Source organism: Oreochromis niloticus, linkage group LG22, assembly GCF_001858045.2.
Source record: "Oreochromis niloticus isolate F11D_XX linkage group LG22, O_niloticus_UMD_NMBU, whole genome shotgun sequence".
NCBI lineage: Eukaryota > Metazoa > Chordata > Actinopteri > Cichliformes > Cichlidae > Oreochromis > Oreochromis niloticus.
The window spans coordinates 25,734,030-25,747,572 of NC_031985.2; the positions used below are offsets into that span (position 1 = coordinate 25,734,030).

At 43.9% G+C, this 13,543-nt stretch overlaps 1 protein-coding gene across 2 annotated transcripts in view; it reads left to right on the forward strand.

Annotated features, from left to right (window-relative positions):
* Positions 1 to 4,068: 4,068 nt before the first annotated feature.
* The window catches only part of col8a2 (collagen, type VIII, alpha 2), a 51,636-nt gene continuing 42,161 nt past the window's right edge, over positions 4,069 to 13,543 (forward strand). The window contains exons 1-2 of one of the 2 annotated variants that reach the window (XM_005453852.4): positions 4,069 to 4,400; positions 4,606 to 4,825. The gene's annotated coding sequence lies outside the window, so the exon portion shown is untranslated. Of the gene's footprint in view, positions 4,826 to 13,543 lie in introns of both variants that reach the window. The other variant, XM_003448915.5, reaches the window with a different exon arrangement.

Sequence of the window (13,543 nt, forward strand, 5' to 3'; positions counted from 1 at the left end):
ACCCCAGAAGTCTTTCAGCGGGGACCACCCAGGGTCAAAATAACCTGCCATAAATACAGAAGCAGTAAAATACCATTCAGTCGCCACTCTTCTATTTGCACATGCTGCAGCATCGTGTGTGTGTGTGTGTGTATACGTGTGCATGTGAACATAGGTGTGCCAGAGCTAGAAATCTGGACTTGTGACTGTGGAAACACTTAAAAATGTGCACACACCTCCCTGCCTCCAAACACCCCCTGCCTCTCCTCTTTCTGTCTCCAGTCATTTTGGTGCATGTGTGGCGCGTGTGAAGAAAGTGAGGGGAATTACTCCAACAACACCTTCCAAAATGCAGAACAATTCCCGCTATTCTCTCCTGAAACTCTTCTCTTCTTTTCCCCCGGTCTTCCCTTTCCCCAGTCCAACAGACGGAAGATTTACCCCAGCTGTCCTCTAATCTCCATAGAGAGCTTTTTCCCAGGGTGGAAACACTGTCATCCTTTTTCTCTCCACTCTCTCCCCTTCCCCCTTTTTATCAGTGTCAAATGATTACCCCTGGGGGAAACTGAGCTCGGCAACAATATGCGTCAGGTGAGCCAAGAGGAGTCTAGCCAAAAAAAAAAAAAAAAACTCCTCCTCTACCTGCTCTATCCATCCACCTATCCATTCTTCTCGCTTCTCTACTCTCTCGTGCCCTCCCATAACCCCACCCACACTCTCCACCCTCATGCCAACTAAGGGCAGAGCCCCAAGCCCATCTCAGAGGAATTTCCTTGTTGAAATTCACATAAATTTCAGAGGCTTCAAGTTTTATCCACAGTGTGTGAAACTACTGAACCTCCAATCTCACTCTAGCATTCACTTTCCATTCCTCCCTTGCTTCTGTATGGCACCTTCTTTAAAAGTTTCCGTCTTTTCCTTTTTGGTTATCCTCTTCGCATCAGCTTTTTAATGTTTTTTGCATCTCTGTTGTGCTGCTTTCTTATTCCCTTCTTGAAATTTCCTTTTCTTATGCCTTATCCCTTCCCTTCCTCCCTCACCAGCTTTTTTCACTCATCTTAAACTGCCTTGTGCAGGCACAGCCTGGTGAATGCCAGGCATTCCTTTGTAAGGTTAGAACAGACAAAGGTGGACCACATCACCTGAGAGAAAACGGCCCTTTTGAATTGTCGCACAAGGGAAAGAGAGGCTGATAGTGAATAAAAGAGGGACTTTAGAAGCACAGGAGAAAAGAGCAGGATGGAAGAGAGGAACACCTGTCCTCTGCTGTCCTTGTGTGAACCTTCAACTCTGACCTTCGCTAATGGATATCAATGGCTTGTTTGAATAAAAGGGGCTTAGCTGAAGGAAAGTGCATTAGGTGTAGGTGCTCCTAATCCTGCTATGAAAAGTGAATGAACGCTGTGAATCAGAATAATGACTCCAAACACTCTAAAGCGTTACCCATGTTAGGTTATGCTATCAATGCAGTCACTGCCATACAATACTTCACTCAGAGAGTGACCACTGAATCGAATAAACAAGGTCATATTACAACCCCAAATTTAATTTCAATCAAGCTCACAAGCAACTCCACCCTCTAACACACTCCAGCCATTCACAGGACCCACACAAGGAATACACATGCTCAGTGCACCCCCAAACAAATTCACTCCACCCTTAACACACCACCTTTGAGAACAGACCCCCATACGTTAGCACATAGGGAGTCTATGTTTGGGCACACTAGGTGTGGTGTAGGGCGTAGTGCATCTGTGACGCCAACCTGTCCCTGATGTCTTATTTTTGGGGTTTCTGACCAACATCAAGGGCAAAGCGGGTCCGTGTGATGCAATGCAACGATTTTCCAGCCACTGTTTGTTTTTGTTCTTACTAATGGAATGGAGCGGAGAGGGAAAAAGTGGAGTGAAAAAAGGCAAACTTATGACGACCAGGTGTTTTTTCCCTCTCCTCGGGAATGTTTCACCTTGTAAAAGCAAAGCGAGTGGGAGGGGGCTTTCGTACCACGTTATAGTGGTGAGTGGTGTGGGGACTTTTCAGGGGGTGAGTGTAGGCTGACCAAATGAGTGAACATAAGCGTGTGTTTTGTATGTGTGTGTGAGAGTATTAGAGGGTGAGCTGAGATTTGTTGATGAGCCCGAGGTGGAATTCTTCAGTGCAACTGTAGCATGGCCATAACTGGAAGAGGCGGAGGCTTTCTTGTGGTTGTGTGGGAGCCTCCGCTGAGTGATTCTTTTTTTTTCCTCATTGAGCTGCAAACAGCGATCGCTTGTGCGGCGGGGCGTGATCAACAAGCGGCACGCATGCATGCAGAAACACACACACCTGGGGGGGCGGGGGATGAATGGCAGGCCTAACTACTACACAGGGTTCCTATTGATGACATCATTACTGGGCATATGGTTACTCCACCCTTTACATGTTCAGAGGACCATTCAACTTGCACCATGGCTCTTTCACAGGAATGACGCCTGTTGCTTATTTTTTTTTAAATTATTCAATTTGGTCGGCTCCAGTCGTGAACAGGATACTTTTTTTAGCTGATCACGATGGCACAATTATCAGCAGTCACATTTATGACCATCCATCACTACAGATGTCTCCTTTTTAGCCCTCTCGTGCACGTCTAATCACTTTGCTATCTTGATATTTGCTGAAAAGAGTGCAAAAAAACCCGCATAAAACCCCATCTGAACTATAAATTTTGCCATAATGGCACCCTTCAAAAAGCAGATCCCCATTAAATATTATAATAATGATCCAAATATGCCCTTTTGAGACGCTCTCATGCAAGGAAAAGCTGACTTCAGCCCGACTTTGCTTATAAAAGTTGGTAGATTACACAGTCTGGGGACGTTTATTACTCTTCATGTGCAAAACATGAATGAGACAAAGTGCCGCGGGGCTGCCAACTTTTGATAACTCTCTGTTACTTGCAGAGTGACTGAAGCAATGAATCAGTGGATGCTGCCGAAATGACAGAGCCTTAAATAAACCAGTAACTGGCACAACGTCATAATGAGGGAAGAACTTGGGCAACTCTAAAATCCTCTTTATTGTTTCTCCCTCCCGCTCTCTCTTTCCTCTTGCTGTGGATCTGTTTGGAATCCCAGTCTCTATCTGATCTTTAAATCAGCCAATGGCTCTGTCCCAGTAGGTCTTTCAGGAAAAGGCTAGGCCAGCTTTCCTCCCAGTGCATCCAATCAGAAGCGTGGAACAGCATGCTCGTCAAGGTCCACTACCATAGCAAAGAGCCAGCTAGCACGCTGCCAGTTAAACACTGAATGCTAAGTCTGTTTTGATCCTACTAAGTTGCTGCTGTGTGGGAAGTAACCTGTACTAAATGATAAGGGATGACTGTGGCTCGTCCAGGTTGTCAGCAAACATCCAAAACATTACCAGTTTTCATGACAATTTGCTCATTTTCCCGGCAAACACTTGGCACGCTTCAAAGACGAGCAATAGTTGATACTTGTAATACGTGCCATGAATAGACGAGGTGGACTAAAGAAATGTGAAAAGATTTGATTCAGCACCACGCTTTGGTGATCAAAACAAAGAAAGTGGCATCATGTGACAACTGCACACGACCTACAGCAGGTTTTAGGTGATGGTGCAATGTCCCTTTGAGCCTTACCGTTGTCCACTCTCATGTCATCCACAGACTTTATCAATAAAGCTGCAAAAGAAATAAAGCATAAGCTGGATCTCATTTGCAGGACTGATTTGCGAGCATGTTTCAAAACAGTAAAAGGCTAAAAAGGCAGCGTGATTTCCTGGAGGTGAGTTTGGGAAGGCGAGGAGAACAGTGAGAAGCAGAACATGAGACGCCTCCGAATTCCCCTCTTCTCGTCTTTTTTCGTTCCCCTTCCCTCCTCTTCATCCTACCCCACCCCTCTCTGTGCGGCTGCTACCCCACCCCATCCTGCTCACTCCCCTCCTTCTTCACTGCAGCCAGCCACAGACACTTGCTTTTTGTATCAAGGGGGCTAACCCAATGAACAATCCTGTCTGTCTTTCCCAAAATAAGCTGGTGGGAGAGGGATCGCGTAGTAAGCCAGAGAGATTGGAGCAGCGAGGTGCACAGCCCCCCCCCGCCCCACCTCGGGTTATAAGTCCTTGGAGTGGGAGCACAACCTGCTTGGACCCAGATACACTGCCTCGCTGCCTGCCTGCCTGACTGACCTGAGTGACTAACTGACTGAGTTCCACTTCACTGCTACTCACTCTCTCTCCCTCTGTGTCCTGCTCCCTTGCTCCTTCCCTCCTACTTTCCACCCTGGAGAGCAAGAGCGCACAGATTGGGAAGGTGCTCCTCAGACCTGCGTCTGGACAGCTCGAAGACGACACAGAGAGGACGTTTTCCCATTCTCACCCTTTCATCACTCCTGTCACTTTTGCCACCTCTGCCCCCCCAAAAAGTACATGGATAGAACTTTTTTTCTTTCTTCCTTCCTTCCTTTTTGTTTGTTTTTGTTTTTGCTGGAAGCAGAAAATTAAAAGTTTAGCAGACAGTGATCTCAACCTACAGTTGAAGATTTTCAGTTTTTAACTTTTGCATTTTGGGTTTTTTTTCTTTTCTTTTCCTTTTTTTTATTTGCTTGTTATTCTTGCACCTGCGAGCAGCGCTGGACCAATTCCGAGTGCCAGATCTTTGCCCGGGAGGACCCTACTTGTTCACTGAAAACCTGATGCCATCACATCCCATGGGAGACACGAGTGGCTGAAGCAAGGAGGGAGGTAGAAGAGACCCCGAACCACCTGACGCGCACACCTAACGCTGCCCTTGCCCAGCGATCCTCCCCCCACCCCTGCTCTCCTCCACCGAGTCTCTGAGGAAAGAAAGGTAAGCAGGTTTCCTCTGAATCCATTAGCATCCTCGTGGCCTGTCATCTTTTCTTTTTTGTGCCTGAGGTGGCTAAAAGCAATTAAGAGAGAGAGCGGGAAAGGAGGAAAAACAGATTCCATTTGTTAGTCATGGGACTTGCATAATTCTCCTCAGTCCCAAGCCAGCGCACAGAGTAACAACTTGCAGATTAAAAAGAACTGAGTACACCAAAAGCACACTCAAGTGTTCCACTCACACTGTGTGGACGCTGATTTTTATATAAAATTGTAGCCGCGCACCGTCTGTTGATTTTTGAGTGTCCCGTGAGAGCGATGATCTGGATTGTTGCTTTGTGTATGTGAGTTTGAGGTCTGGGCTAAGACACTGTTGATGCATCCATGCCCATACATCTGGGACTTTAGTTGATGATGTTGAAGGGGGCGTGGTGTGCATTGCAAGTGTGTATCGGGGGGCTCGGCTGTGCAGCAGGATATGTTCAAGGTTACAGATGTAACAAGGGTGTCCTCCATGTGGATGGATCTGTGTTTTCTGTGTAATGCAAAAGCTGCTCTTAATCATATAATGATTGGTATGTGCAAGTGCAAAGGAAGATTGCAAACGCACATAAAACGCACACATGCTCTTCTCTTCTCTGCTCTGTCCATCCACTGTGATACCTCTGGCAGGCGACACTGCATTCCTTTGTAACGGCATCCTTCCATCGCAAACAGAGAGAGGACAGACAGTTGTGACTCCGAGCCCTCGGGTGTACTGCACGACAAACTAGCAGGGATAGATAGAGAAAAAAATCTAAAAGGGGAAAGAGGGCAAGACGTTATCGCGTTATTGAAGCTAATAAAACATTTGAAAGACAGAGAAGACTCCAAAATGCAAGCTCTGCTGAGGAGATACATTTTTGATCACGTGTTTTAGTGCACCAGCAGCAGCAGCAGTGGCGGCAGTGGCTTGCGGTGGCAGCAGTAGAGTTTCTTTGCAAAGGAAGGAGGGGAGGTAGAAAAATACACAGAGTAAGAGAGGTGTAGAGCGAGAGTAAGAGACAAAAAAGTGGAGGGAGGGAGTCTGGAAAAGACAGCGGTCTGGAGATCTGAAATCCAAAAACATTTGGCAGCATCTCTCTACTTCGCTGGCCTACGGCAAGAAAAGTCTACTAAACGTGTACCTGTGTGTATGTGTGAGTGCGTGTGTGCTGGTATGTGTGCAACCCCACATGCTCGCCCTTATGTGACTGGATCTCCACTAGAGTGTGTAAGCAATCGTATGGGACACACACTGAAGTGTGAGCGCTCTTCTTTGTTGGTGAGCAACAACAGGAGTGCGCAGAGCTGCTGGTGTGCAGCAGTGAGCCAGCTTCCAGTCAGCTTTCCACACGTGCACGGCTTTGTTTCGATTAAAGAATTGATAGATTAAAAGGTTTACATTCCTCTCAACTTCTTCAAGAATTAACGGCCTGTTTTGTGTTCAGCGCTTGACAAAACCTGGGCTAAATGACTTTCACCGATTTGCACCCTCCAGTGGGCGGCGACTGGTCAGTCAGTGGCTGACTTGTGGTTACAAGCAGCTCAAGTGTGTGTTTTGTGTGTAGTGCATTATATAACCGCAGTTACCAGACTCCAACCAGCTGCCCATGCAGGCCTTTGATACAGAGTACCAAAAGCGTGACCAAGCATACACAAGCAACAGTCACGCTGGATACACAGCGGCACACACGGCACACTTTATGCCCCGTGTAAAGCAAACACCTCCATGTGGATTTACACCTCACTCACTAACACACACACGTTTCCAACAGATGAACATACTCGCACTGTCAGCGCTGCTGCCAGACTGCCTGCTCATATACTGCTGAGCTTCTCATCCCCCACTGCATTCAGTTTATAGGCTGTAACATGTGAAGTTTTTACACTCCAAACTCAACACCAGCTCTTGAATTCTTTTCCCCTCAGTAGTTTAAAGGGAATTTATTTATTTTCTTCCTTAAACGTCACAGTAAAAGGATAAAGGACATCTTTGTGGATCTGTAAACTCCTGGGTGAGCTTTCATAGCCATTACAGCGGCACAGACCAGAGATGGCCAGCAGAAAACCTGTACTTGGATGTCGCCCTCATTACAAAGACCCATCTGTTTTGCTAATGTCCTGTATTTGTGTGATCCAAGAGCAAAACAGAAGGATAATAAAAATAGAAATGTTGCTGTGCCGATGACCTGTGTCACCCTCTTGTAAAACAGTCCAAAGTGTGTGGCCACAAGGGGGCAGAATAGCAGGCAGTTTCAAAGACACCTGGCACTGTAAACTTAAAAGCATACCTCCTCTTTACTAATTTTCATATGAACCTTTATTGAAACATTTTCAAGTAATCTTAAAAATATGATTCTTTTTATAAATTCCCTCACAACTCCGATAACATTCAAAGAGGTCTCCTAATTCTCTGTTACAGTACAACTGATCATAATTCATTTTCATTTTCCCTGACTTAGGGGAGGGGATATCAGTCCATCACATCACTTACCAACTGTACTCAGTTTTCAGCCTCCCCTCTCGTGCTGTTAAATGATGCCAAACCACTTTTAACAGACTGTATCAGTTTCATGCGCTAGATTGTGCTTCCTCGCAGTCCCTTTGTAGCCGTGGCTGTGTAAGCTTTTGCATGTGTGTTTGTGTTTGAGAGTGGGCAAGCACTTGTGGCTCTATTACTTTCAGTGCTAGCAGGAAATGAAGGAGAATGCCACTCATTTTCCAGCAAAAGTAAACGCCCACCTTATTCCTACACACACACATACACAAAATCACATGAATGGATACACATACAAGTTCTCCCTGAGCCTTTTGAGTCGTGGTCTTTTTGTTTGTCTGTGGTTTTATTATATAATCCTTATTTTTACTTTGTTCTTATTTTATTGGGGATTTTTCTTTTTTCATATCTCTTCCTTCTGTGTTCCTAGCTTTTGTTTGTTTGTTTGTATTTTACAAGTACTTCCTATTTTATTTAGAAACTTTTTCTATGATTTTAGTTTGCTCTAGTGGTGTGCAATACTGCAAATTCTGGTACTGCCGATACCAACACCGATGCCGATGCTTTTATCTTATATAGGCAGCTGATGCAGGGTAGAGCAGTGTGTAATGACTTAAGAGATAATCATCAAGAGACCTGGAATGTAAGGTCTCTAAAGCACTTCGAGTCAGCTTCTGTTGTTTAAACGTGCTATAGGCTATAAATAAAACAGACGTGACAGTCAACACAAAAAGGTTCAGGCATTTTTCATAGTTTGAGATATATGTTTTCATTTCCAAAAGAAAAAAAATTTATTTAACACAAATCAGCGGGCTGCATACTGATCTCAGAGGATATTAGGCTACTATCGACTCTATACCAATACCAGCACTGATATCAATACTTAGATATTCGGATCCATCTGTCCACCTCTACTTGCCTCCTATCTTCCTGTTTCTGCCCTTGTTACTGTGTTGTTTGGGTTCACCTACGCCATATTATGCTTTTCTACCAGATGTGTGTATTTGTTAGGTTGTCTGCTTCCTTGCTCCCCCTTCTGTTATTTTGTCGTCTCGTAAAGTTTAAAGATTTCCCTGCCTAGTGAGTCTGGATTAAAGTTCTTTTGTTCAGTATGCCAGCTGTTAGGTCAGCCTTAAGAACTTTCCTCCATGATTTTCCTAACATGACTCTGTGGTACACAAACAGACACAAATACTGTGCGTGCAATTGTTCAGCACTCATTATGGGGAATGCTAACTGGTGCTGCTGATATACTGAATGAAGAATTGCAGTGAAGGATGGGGGAAACACTATACAGGTCCTGGTCTTAATCAGAGCCTGGCCCATAACATTAAAGATTAATGGGCTGGATTTGTTTTTCGGCTAAAAGGGGAATTAGAAAAAGACACAGTGAAAGGCATGAACTTGTTTCCCCGTGCCGACGCATGGAGATTTGCATCCTGCCTCCTTTCGCTTCCTTTGACCTCGTGTGTTTATACTGCCTAAGCCTATTTGAACATCAACAGTAGCCATCTTGGCCCGCACATGCGAGCTGATATATGTGGAAGTCAGTTAGCTAAATGGCAGATAGTGAATCTGCGCAAACATACGGCCCTCCAGAGTGGATGGAACAGCATGTTATTAATCAGGCCCTTGTTTTGAAGGACATTGTTTTGGCTCTCAGCTCAGAGCTAGAGGACAGAAAGACGAGGAAAGGGGGAAAAAAAATGCAGTTTTCTCTCATTTGAGCTCTGTTTCATGTGGATTAGAATTTTGACAGCTTTGCTTATTTAGTTTTCTATTTGAATTATTCTCTGATTCATTTACCTGTTTCCCTTTATCTGTGTTTACCGATCTCCCACTCCTATTCCCTCATAACTGTGTCTGGACCAGAGGAAGTTTTTCCACTGGGCTGGCAGCAACAAGGGGATGGAGAAAGAGAGACGGGGGGAGAGCAAGCAGTGGGGAGGCTTGGCAGACGTGTTATTTTCCCTCCGCCTCCCATTGACTCTGTCAGCAGTGGTTCAATCTTTAAAAAAAAGAAAGCGTGCAAGCTCAAAGTAGCTTGACAACATACCCTTTTCGGCTATCAGAAGAAACTTATCAGTCATACAGCAGCAGGAAGAAACTGGCGGTGGCATTTCTACCCCACCCCCCCAACAGCCCCCTTTCTCCTTGACTTTTATCCAGTTGTTTCGGCTTCTCTCCGTTTTCCCCATTTCTTTCCGTCTTATTTTACTGGTTTAGTCTACAAATCCTTTTGGACTGAACCCCAACTCTTTACTGGGCTCAAACTAAAATCCCTGTGGTAAAGCAGCGTTCTTCCCCAATGCCAAACATTGCTTTTAGTCAGTGAGGCCTGAACAAGGCGCAGTAAGGAAGCAAGCCGCGGACGGAATACGTATTGAGCAACCGCTTCCCGGAGTCACATCTATGTTTTTCCAGCGGTGCGTCTGAGTGTTGTGGGATGACAGCTTGTGTTTCCAAAGGGAACCCAACAGGAACAAACAGGAATGAGAGCTTCGGTGCTCATCCAGCAACAGAGCTGTTTCTAGTTAATGAGATGTGACATCTGCTGTTCTGCTGATGAGGCTGAGTTTTCCTTGGTTTTAACTCTGGATGCAAGGATGCAAAAATTTCCCAGCATCTCCAGGGGATGTGTGGAGCGATGTCGCTGCTCAAAAGTCTCATAACACCGAGAGAAGCCAACAAGAAGACCATTTGATGTTTGGGCGGCCGCGTAGCCCACGTGTTTGTATGTCCAGATAGTTAGTGCAAATGACCATGTGTGCGCAGTGCATGTGGGCAAGTCTATTTGTCTTACCTCTCATTCACTGCCCCCCTCTCGCCCCCCACCCTTAACGTCTGGCGAGAGTTTTGTTTGGGGCTTCCAAAAGCAGGACTTTTGGCCAACTCTTAACAGGGGTCAGCTCCTCAGTATAAAACTTACATTATCCCTCTTTTCATCTTGTTGCAGATGTACTTCCAAGGCCAGCAGTTTATTTTTATTATTTCACTTCAGATGCGGGATGAATATATCTCTCTCTGATGGGTCAATAGTGAGTAAGGGTTTGGAAACAGCTCTTCTGAGACTATTTGAAAAGCTCCAGACTTTGTTTTTGTTCAGTCTGTGCTTGATTTAGATTTGTGCGTAGGTGTTTGTAAAAAAAAAAAAAAAAAAAAGGAGAAGAGAGACTAGGGTTATTGTGGTGTTATGATCCCCTTGGAGCTGGATAATAAAAAGTATTTTAGAAAGCCAGATTCTCTGGAGTAGAAAGGGGGATGCTTACTAAGTGACACATGTATCACATGCTAACACAGAGTAGAGTTTTCCCAGTGACCACTTGTAGACAACAACAACGTCTGCTATCAACAAACAACCACACTGCTAAATTTGTAGCTTCTAATTTCTTTATACCACAGAAATGTGTATTAACCAGATCCCTGGAGCAACAAAAGTGTCATCCATTTGACCTACGCCATCTAGTGGTCACAGGTATGGTGGCCTCAAACACACTGCAACTTAAGAAAACACCAGAAAATAGAAAAATGGTGCAACAGCACACAAAACACAACAGGAAAAAAAGCACCAAAAGCTCACCAAAACCCCTCACAAAACACAACAGAAGTATTTTTGGGAAGCCAATAACGTGACGGAACAGCAGCGGAAGTGACAAGCTAACAGTAAATGGCTAGCAGCAAACATGTATGTGCAGTATTATATGAGTCATGTGATTAAAACACACACTACCTGCATCTTTTCCTCCCTCACAACATGAAGAATCCTCCATGTCTTTTGTCTCGGAGCGACCCTTCACATGTTTTGGTTTCTGTCACTTCCACAACTGGTGGGTCACAGTAATGTCTCCGCATCAACACTTCCATTATGTTTTGTGAGATTTTGCTTTTCTGTACTTTCATTGTGTTCCATTCAGGTTCCAATATATTTCCATATTTCTACTTGCTAGTGTTTTCATAAGTTGCAGTGCATTTAAACAATCAGGACCAACATACATAGAACTTACAGGTAATAAGGAAGAAAAGGAAGAACCCAAAATTTTATGTTTGTCTCTCTTCATGTAGGTTTTTGTATATAAAGAGCCTACCTGTGCATGTACATGGAGTTCACTGGGAGAAGTGCGAAAAAATGTTTAAAAGAATTTTTAAAAAATTACACAAAAGCACAAGCTGTGACTGCAAGAAACATGTTTCATTGTTCTTAACTCTCAGTGTATTTTAGCTCTTTGTATTGTTACATTAGCTTTGCTTACTTTTCTGCAGCATGCTGAAGGACCAACAACAGCACAAGAAAGAGTACTTCACAGACTTGTTTGTGACACTGCCCCCTGGTGCCATTAAACAGCTACAACATATAGATGACAGTCTGCAAAGCTGTATGTGAGCAAATGCCGACAAGAAGGCAGTATCAAAAAAGTCACCTTTGTGCTACTGAGAGTGATTGCTGGCATGATTAAGCTGCGCTTGTCCACTGCGATGGAAGGGTTGCCGCAAGTCGGTACAAAGTTGTTATCAGATATCATCTTTATCCTGTGATGAAATATTTCTATGCCGATGGGAGCGGGAACCTCCAGGATGACAATGCCCCAGTCCATATGGTTTGAGGTGTCACTGAGTGGTGTGATGAGTATAAAAGCCATGGACTTTCACATGGACCAGTTTTAAACCCAACTGAACTCGCATTTGAAAGTGTTCTCCACTGTCTTCGCAAAAGCGCCAATACTTCTTATAGGAATGGTGCTTTGTCTCTCCAGAAGATCTCAACAACCTTGGAAAATCAAAATCAGGGCGTATTGGAGACATATTGGAGTCTCTGATGACAAAACCTCACTAAGACATTTATGTTGGTTTTTCATTTCATTTCTCACCTGTCTGTTAGGACTCAAGAGCTAAAGCTGAATTATTGTTGCTTCATTACTCTGTTCATACAAAGAAAGAAATCTGAAGAACTTTAAGTCCGTGTCTAGATGGCAGTGGTTGGGATACCTATATGGGCCAATCGTACATTGGGTTCACAAGGGAAAACTTCTTTCCCTATTTTCTAAATAACAATGGCTCCTTCTTGTATGCATACCATATTTCTAACATTTATTATAACTACACTTTATAGTAATTTTATCCCAAACCACAATGTTTACCTAACCATAATGAGGTACTAGTTTTAAAACAAACCAAGATTTCTCTGGAACTTTTGTGTATCCAGATTTTAGCATTAAGTTCGTCAATATCTCTAAAGCCAATCATTTCATCTGCAGCACTTGTTGGTCTTAAACGCTTTCAAAATATTACATTTTTTATGCTCATAAGATGGGAGAGATTTATTAACTTAAGTAACTATATTGCAATGATGATCATTTAAATGCTGCTCAGCATGATATAAAATGAAAACACATTAGACTGTCAGTGTTCCTTATGTCCTTTCACTTGCAGGTGACCGCAGGTACTGACCACATGACCACAAACATATGTAACCCATCTTTTATCCAACCTTAAAAAAACTAGCAGGGTTTGCCAGTTTCTGCCCAGATAAACACCTGAAATTTAACTTGGCTCTCAGTGTTTCTCGAGGAAGTGGGTTTAAAACAACTTATCCCTTCAGCGGACCACCCCCTCGCTTTTGAGCTGTGTCTTTTGAAAATGCTCTTATACCATACTATATTGGCATCTCAGTAGCACAAATTACACCTCTAATGGGTCAAACTGTCTTTGTGTACACTTATTTATATTTACCATGGCTCCGTTCCCGTATGAAGTGAAAAAAAAATAGAAGAAAAAGAAGAAAAAGTAAGCTCTTACATTATCCCCTGATTGTTCAGTGCAGGGTGCTTTTTCTCTCAGACTTTATGTTTAAATGGCTTTGGCTTAGAGACCTAATCCTTTCTGTAAAGACTTTGAGGCCATTGAGCAACATGTGTTTCATAATGCAAATGCTCAAAGGCTTTAGGCAGCATACAACACAACCAGTCCTTCAAGGCTTTTGTCTTGATCATTTCCTGTAATCAGCAGCAAAGTAGTGAAACGACAAAATGGAAAAAAAAGCTTTGTGCTCATTCCAGCTCGTCTGAGGTGCATGCAGTGCAAGCTTTGCTCTACTGTTCTTGTGTGTGTGTGTGTGTGTGTGTGTGTGTGTGTGTGTGTGTGTGTGTGTGCATGGTCCTAACTGCAGTTCTTTTGTGTTTATCCCAACAATATATGTAATGCTTTCTG